The following is an 8,908-nucleotide window of genomic DNA, read 5'->3' on the forward strand; positions in this document are numbered from 1 at the left end:
CATATTTATGCATTTTCCGGCACTAACCTATTGACAAGATGCCGAAGAGCCAGTTGTTGTTTTCTGCTGTTTTTGGTTTCAGAAATCCTAGTAAGGAAATATTCTCGGAATTGGACGAAATCAACGCCCAGTGTCTTATTTTTCCACGAAGCTTCCAGAAGACCGGAGGAGATACGAAGTGGGGCCACGAGGCGCCGACACAACAGGGCGGCGCGGCCCTGGCCTTGGCCGCGCGGCCCTGGCGTGTGGGGCCCTCGTGACGCCCCCTGACCTACCCTTCCGCCTATAAGAAGCCTTCGTAGAGAAAACCCCAGTACCGAGAGCCACGATACGGAAAACCTTCCAGAGACGCCGCCGCCGCCAATCCCATCTCGGGGGATTCAGGAGATTGCCTCCGGCACCCTGCCGGAGAGGGGAATCATCTCCCGGAGGACTCTTCATCGCCATGATCGCCTCCGGATTGATGTGTGAGTAGTTCACCCTGGACTATGGGTCCATAGCAGTAGCTAGATGGTCGTCTTCTCCTCATTGTGCTATCATTGTTGGATCTTGTGAGCTGCCTAACATGATCAAGATCATCTATTTGTAATGCTACATCTTGCATTTGTTGGGATCCGATGAATATGAAATACTATGTTATGTTGATTATCAATCTATCATATATGTGTTGTTTAAGATCTTGCATGCTCTCTGTTGCTAGTAGAGGCTCTGGCCAAGTCGTTACTTGTAACTCTAAGAGGGAGTATTTTATGCTCGATAGTGGGTTCATGCCTCCATTTAATCTGGGACAGTGACAGAAAGTTCTAAGGTTGTGGATGTGATGTTGCCACTAGGGATACAACATCAATGCTTTATCTAAGGATATTCGTGTTGATTACATTACGGACCATACTTAATGCAATTGTCTGTTGTTTGCAACTTAATACTGGAAGGGGTGCGGATGCTAACCTGAAGGTGGACTTTTTAGGCATAGATGCATGCTGGATAGCGGTCTATGTACTTTGTCGTAATGCCCAATTGAATTTCACACTACTCATCATAACATGTATGTGCATTGTCATGCCATCTTTATTTGTCAATTGCCCAACTGTAATTTGTTCACCCAACATGCTTATTCTTATCGGAGAGACACCACTAGTGAACTGTGGACCCCGGTCCATTCTTTACATCGAATACAATCTACTGCAATACTTGTTTCTATTGTTCTTCGCAAACATCATCTTCCATACTATACATCTAATCCTTTGTTACAGCAAGCCAGTGAGATTAACAACATCACTGTTAAGTTGGGGAAAAGTATTTTGGTTGTGTTGTGCAGGTTCCACGTTGGCGCCGGAATCCCTGGTGTTGCGCCGCACTACACTCCGCCACCATCAACCTTCAACGTGCTTCTTGAATCCTACTGGATTCGATAACCTTGGTATCTTTCTGAGGGAAAACTCGCCGATGTACGCATCACACCTTCCTCTTGGGGTTCCCAACGGACGAGCGCTTTACCGTCACAAGCAACGTTTTTTCTGGCGCCGTTGCCGGGGAGATCAAGACACGCTGCAAGGGGAGTCTCCAACTCCAATCTCTTTACCTTGTTTTTGTCTTGCTTTATTTTATTTACTGCTTTGTTTGCTGCATTATATAAAAAACACAAAAAAATTAGTTACTTGCTTTACTTTATTTACTATCTTGTTTGCGTTCTCCATATTAAAAACACAAGAAAATTAGTTACTTGCATTTACTTTATCTAGTTTGCTTTATTTACTATTGCTAAAATGGGTACTCCTGAAAATACTAAGTTGTGTGACTTCACAAACACAAATAATAATGATTTCTTATGCACACCTATTGCTCCACCTGCTACTACAGCAAAATTATTTGAAATAAAACCTGCTTTACTGAATCTTGTTATGAGAGAACAATTTTCTGGTGTTAGTTCTGATGATGCTGCTGCCCATCTTAATAATTTTGTTGAACTATGTGAGATGCAAAAATATAAGGATGTAGATGGTGACATTATAAAACTAAAATTGTTTCCTTTCTCATTAAGAGGAAGAGCTAAAGATTGGTTGCTATCTTTGCCTAAGAATAGTATTGATTCATGGACTAAATGTAAGGATGCTTTCATTGGTAGATATTATCCTCCTGCTAAAATTATATCTTTGAGAAGTAGCATAATGAATTTTAAGCAATTGGATAATGAGCATGTTGCTCAAGCATGGGAAAGAATGAAATCTTTGGTTAAAACTTGCCCTACCCATGGACTGACTACTTGGATGATCATCCAAACCTTTTATGCATGACTGAATTTTTCTTCACGGAACCTATTGGATTCAGCTGCTGGAGGTACTTTTATGTCTATCACTCTAGGCGCCGCAACAAAGCTTCTTGATGATATGATGATTAATTACTCTGAATGGCACACGGAAAGAGCTCCACAAGGTAAGAAGGTAAATTCTGTCGAAGAAACCTCCTCCTTGAGAGATAAGATTGATGCTATTATGTCTATGCCTGTGAATGGTAGATCTAATGTTGATCCTAATAATGTTCCGTTAGCTTCATTGGTTTCCCAAGAAGAACATGTTGATGTGAATTTCATTAAAAATAATAATTTCAACAACAATGCTTATCGGAATAATTCTAGTAACAACTATAGGCCATATCCTTCTCATAATAGTAATGGCTATGGTAATTCTTACAACAATAATAGGAATGTACCCTCTGGTCTTGAATCCATGCTTAAAGAATTTATTAGTACACAAACTGCTTTTAACAAATCTGTTGAAGAAAAGCTTGGTAAAATTGATATTCTCGCTTCTAAAGTTGATAGTCTTGCTGCTGATGTTGATCTTTTAAAATCGAAAGTTATGCCTAATGAAAATAAAGATATTAAGTCATTTGCTACAGCAAACGTCATCCAAGTTCGAATTAATGAAAATATTAGATTGATGGCCGAATTGCGTGCTAGGTGGGAAAAAGAAGAAAATGCTAAAGATGATAATGTAGCTAAAGTTTGGACTATTACCACCACTAGTAATGCTAATACTTCACATGTTGCTACACCTCCTACTATCAATGGTAAAATAATTGGTGTTGGCAATGTTTCTACTCCTAATGCAAAGATTGCAAAACTGCCTGAAACTGCTAAAACTGCTGAAACTACTTGTGATAAAACTGCTGAAATTTTTCAAAATATTGGGGACAATGATCCCATTACTTTAGATCATAATGGTTTAGATTTTGATGATTGTCACATCTCTGAAGTTATAAAGTTCTTACAAAAACTTGCTAAAAGTCCTAATGCTAGTGCTATAAATTTGGCCTTTACAAAACATATTACAAATGCTCTCATAAAAGCTAGAGAAGAGAAACTAAATCGTGAAACTTCTATTCCTAGAAAGTTAGAAGATGGTTGGGAGCCCATCATTAAGATGAAGGTCAATGACTTTGATTGTAATGCTTTATGTGATCTTGGTGCAAGTATTTCCGTTATGCCTAAGAAAATCTATAATATGCTTAACTTGCCACCATTGAAAAATTGTTATTTGGATGTTAATCTTGCTGATAATTTTACAAAGAAACCTTTGGGGAGGATTGATAATGTTCGCATTACGGTTAACAATAACCTTGTCCCCGTTGATTTTGTTATCTTGGATATTGAATGCAATGCATCTTGTCCCATTATTTTGGGAAGACCTTTTCTTCGAACTGTTGGTGCTATTATTGATATGAAGGAAGGTAATATTAAATATCAATTTCCTCTCAAGAAAGGTATGGAACACTTCCCTAGAAAGAGAATGAAGTTACCTTTTGATTCTATCATTAGAATGAATTATGATGTTGATGCTTCGTCTCTTGATAATACTTGATACACACTTTCTGCGCCTAGCTGAAAGGCGTTAAAGAAAAGCGCTTATGGGAGACAACCCATGATTTTACTTCTGCACTTTTGTTTTATATTTGAGTCTTGGAAGTTGGTACTACTGTAGCAACCTCTTCTTATCTTTATTTTATTGCATTGTTGTGCCAAGTAAAGTCTTTGATAGTAAGGTTCATACTAGATTTGGATTACTGCGCAGAAACAGATTTCTTGCTGTCACGAATTTGGGCAGTGTTCTCTGTAGGTAACTCAGAAAAATCTGCCAATTTACGTGAGTGATCCTCAGATATGTATGCAACTTTCATTCAATTTGAGCATTTTCATTTGAGCAAGTCTGGTGCCCCAGAAAAATTCATCTTTACAGACTGTTCTGTTTTGACAGATTTTACCTTTTATTTCGCATTGCCTGTTTTGCTATGTTTGATGGATTTCTTTATTCCATTAACTTTCAGTAGCTTTGTGCAATGTCCAGAAGTGTTAAGAATGATTATGCCACCTCTGAACATGTGAATTTTTGATTATGCACTAACCCTCTAATGAGTTTGTTTTGAGTTTGGTGTGGAGGAAGTTTTCAAGGATCAAGAGAGGAGGATGATACAATATGATCAAGGAGAGTGAAAGCTCTAAGCTTGGGGATGCCCCCGTGGTTCATCCCTGCGTATTTCAAAAAGACTCAAGCATCTAAGCTTGGGGATGCCCAAGACATCCCCTTCTTCATCGACAAATTATCAGGTCACCTCTAGTGAAACTATATTTTTATTCCATCACATCTTATGTGCTTTACTTGGAGCGTCTTTATGTTCTTGTTTTTGTTTTGTTTGAATAAAATTGGATCCTAGCATTCATTGTGTGGGAGAGAGACACGCTCCGCTGTTGCATATGAACACATATGTTCTTAGCTTTATTCTTAATGTTCATGGCGAAGGTTGAAACTGCTTCGTTAATTGTTATATGGTTGGAAACAGAAAATGCTACATGTGGTAATTGGTATAAAGCTTGAATAATTTGATACTTGGCAATTGTTGTGCTCATGTTTAAGCTCTTGCATCATATACTTTGCACCTATTAGTGAAGAAATACTGTAGAGCTTGTTGGCATTTGGTTTGCATGATTGGTCTCTCTAAAGTCTAGATATTTTCTGGTGAGGGTTTGAACAACAAGGAAGACAGTGTAGAGTCTTATAATGCTTGCAATATGTTCTTATGTAAGTTTTGCTGTACCGGTTCATACTTGTGTTTGCTTCAAACAACCTTGCTAGCCTAAGCCTTGTATTGAAAGGGAATACTTCTCGTGCATCCAAAATCCTTGAGCCAAAAACTATGCCATTTGTGTCCACCATACCTACCTACTACATGGTATTTTCTGCCATTCCAAGTAAATATTTCGTGTGCTACCTTTAAACAATTCAAAATTTATCTCTTATTTGTGTTAATGTTTTATACCTCATGAGGAAGTATGTGGCTACCTTTAAACAATCTTTCAATCTTGTTGGGCAACTTTCACCAATGGACTAGTGGCTTCATCCGCTTATCCAATAATTTTGCAAAAAGAGCTAGCAATGGGGTTCTGATACGCGTACATCACGCGTCTGTTGGGAATCCCAAGAGGAAGGTGTGATGCGTACAGCATCAAGTTTTCCCTCAGTAAGAAACCAAGGTTTATCGAACCAGTAGGAGCCAAGAAGCATGTTGAAGGTTGATGGCGGCGGAGTGTAGTGCGGCGCAACACCAGGGATTCCGGCGCCAATGTGGAACCTGCACAACACAACCAAAATACTTTGCCCCAACGTGATAGTGAGGTTGTCAATCTCACCGGCTTGCTGTAACAAAGGATTAGATGTATAGTGTGGATGATGATGTTTGCAGAGAACAGTAAGAACAAGTATTGCAGTAGATTGTATTCGATGTAAAGGAATGGACCGGGGTTCACAGTTCACTAGTGGTGTCTCTCCCATAAGAATAAGCATGTTAGGTGAAAAAATTACAATTGGGCAATTGACAAATAAATATGGCATGACAATGCACATACATGTTATGATGAGTAGTGTGAGATTTAATTGGGCATTACGACAAAGTACATAGACCGCTATCCAGCATGCATCTATGCCTAAAAAGTCCACCTTCAGGTTATCATCCGAACCCCTTCCAGTATTAAGTTGCAAACAACAGACAATTGCATTAAGTATGGTGCGTAATGTAATCAAAAAATACATCCTTAGACATAGCATTAATGTTTTATCCCTAGTGGCAACAGCACATCCACAACCTTAGAACTTTCTCACATCGTCCCATTTAATGGAGGCATGAACCCACTATCGAGCATAAATACTCCCTCTTGGAGTTACAAGTAACGACTTGGCCAGAGCCTCTACTAATAATGGAGAGCATGCAAGATCATAAACAACACATAGATGATAGATTGATAATCAACATAACATAGCATTCAATATTCATCGGATCCCAACAAACGCAACATATAGTATTACAGATAGATGATCATGATCATGTTAGGCATCTCACAAGATCCAACAATGATAGCACAATGAGGAGAAGACCACTGATGGCGTGTAACTCACACGTTCGTTGGGAACCCCAAGAGGAAGGTATGATGCGCACAGCAGCAAGTTTTCCCTCAGAAAGAAACCAAGGTTTATCGAACCAGGAGGAGCCAAGAAGCACGTTGAAGGTTGATGGCGGCGGGATGTAGTGCGGCGCAACACCAGGGATTCCGACGCCAACGTGGAACCTGCACAACACAACCAAAGTACTTTGTCCCAACGAAACAGTGAGGTTGTCAATCTCACCGGCTTGCTGTAACAAAGGATTAACCGTATTGTGTGGAAGAGGATTGTTTGCAGAAAATAGTAGAACAGTATTGCAGTAGATTGTATTTCAGTAAAGAGAATTGGACCGGGGTCCACAGTTCACTAGAGGTGTCTCTCCCATAAGATAAACAGCATGTTGGGTGAACAAATTACAGTTGGGCAATTGACAAATAAAGAGAGCATGACCATGCACATACATATCATGATGAGTATAGTGAGATTTAATTGGGCATTACGACAAAGTACATAGACCGCCATCCAACTGCATCTATGCCTAAAAAGTCCACCTTCAGGTTATCATCCGAACCCCTTCCAGTATTAAGTTGCAAAGCAACAGACAATTGCATTAAGTATGGTGCGTAATGTAATCAACAACTACATCCTTAGACATAGCATCAATGTTTTATCCCTAGTGGCAACAGCACAACACAACCTTAGAACTTTCTGTCCTTTGTCCCAGTGTCAATGCAGGCATGAACCCACTATCGAGCATAAATACTCCCTCTTGGAGTTACAAGCATCTACTTGGCCAGAGCATCTACTAGTAACGGAGAGCATGCAAGATCATAAACAACACATAGATATAACTTTGATAATCAACATAACAAGTATTCTCTATTCATCGGATCCCAACAAACGCAACATATAGAATTACAGATAGATGATCTTGATCATGTTAAGGCAGCTCACAAGATCCGACAATGATAGCACAATGGGGAGAAGACAACCATCTAGCTACTGCTATGGACCCATAATCCAGGGGTAGACTACTCACACATCACACCGGAGGCGACCATGTCAGCGTAGAGTCCTCCGGGAGATGATTCCCCTCTCCGGCAGGGTGCCGGAGGCGATCTCCTGGATCCCCCGAGATGGGATCGGCGTGGGCGGCGTCTGCGGAAGGTTTTCCGTATCGTGGCTCTCAGATGGGGGTTTCATCACGGAGGCTTTAAGTAGGCGGAAGGGCAAGTCAGGAGGGGGCACAGGGGCCCCACACCATAGGCCGGCGCGGCCAAGGGGGGGGGCGCGCCACCCTAGGGTTTGGGCACCCTGTGGCCCCACTTCGTTTCGTCTTCGGACTTCTGGAAGCTTCGTGGAAAAATAGGCCCCTGGGCTTTGATTTCGTCCAATTCCGAGAATATTTCCTTACTAGGATTTCTGAAACCAAAAACAGCAAAAACAAAGAATCGGCACTTCGGCATCTTGTTAATAGGTTAGTTCCAGAAAATGCACGAATATGACATAAAGTGTGCATAAAACATGTAGATAACATCAATAATGTGGCATGGAACATAAGAAATTATCGATATGTCGGAGACGTATCAGCATCCCCAAGCTTAGTTCTGCTCGTCCCGAGCAGGTAAAATGATAACACAGATAATTTCTGGAGTGACATGCCATCATAATCTTGATCATACTATTTGTAAAGCATATGTAGTGAATGCAGCGATCAAAACAATGTATATGACATGAGTAAACAAGTGAATCATAAAGCAAAGACTTTTCATGAATAGCACTTCAAGACAAGCATCAATAAGTCTTGCATAAGAGTTAACTCATAAAGCAATAATTCAAAGTAAAAGCATTGAAGCAACACAAAAGAAGATTAAGTTTCAGCGGTTGCTTTCAACTTGTAACATGTATATCTCATGGATATTGTCAACATAGAGTAATATAATAAGTGCAATAAGCAAGTATGTAGGAATCAATGCACAGTTCACACAAGTGTTTGCTTCTTGAGGTGGAGAGAAATAGGTGAACTGACTCAACATTGAAAGTAAAAGAATGGTCCTCCATAGAGGAAAAGCATCGATTGCTATATTTGTGCTAGAGCTTTGATTTTGAAAACATGAAACAATTTTGTCAACGGTAGTAATAAAGCATATGTATCATGTAAATTATATCTTACAAGTTGCAAGCCTCATGCATAGTGTACTAATAGTGCCCGCACCTTGTCCTAATTAGCTTGGACTACCGGATCATCACAATGCACATGTTTTGACCAAGTGTCACAAAGGGGTACCTCTATGCCACCTGTACAAAGGTCTAAGGAGAAAGCTCGCATTGGATTTCTCGCTATTGATTATTCTTCAACTTAGACATCCATACCGGGACAACATAGACAACAGATAATGGACTCCTCTTTTATGCATAAGCATGTAACAACAATTAATAATTTTCTCATTTGAGATTGAGGATGTATGTCCAAAACT

This window comes from Lolium perenne, chromosome 5, assembly GCF_019359855.2.
Source record: "Lolium perenne isolate Kyuss_39 chromosome 5, Kyuss_2.0, whole genome shotgun sequence".
In the NCBI taxonomy this organism is placed as follows: Eukaryota; Viridiplantae; Streptophyta; class Magnoliopsida; order Poales; family Poaceae; genus Lolium; species Lolium perenne.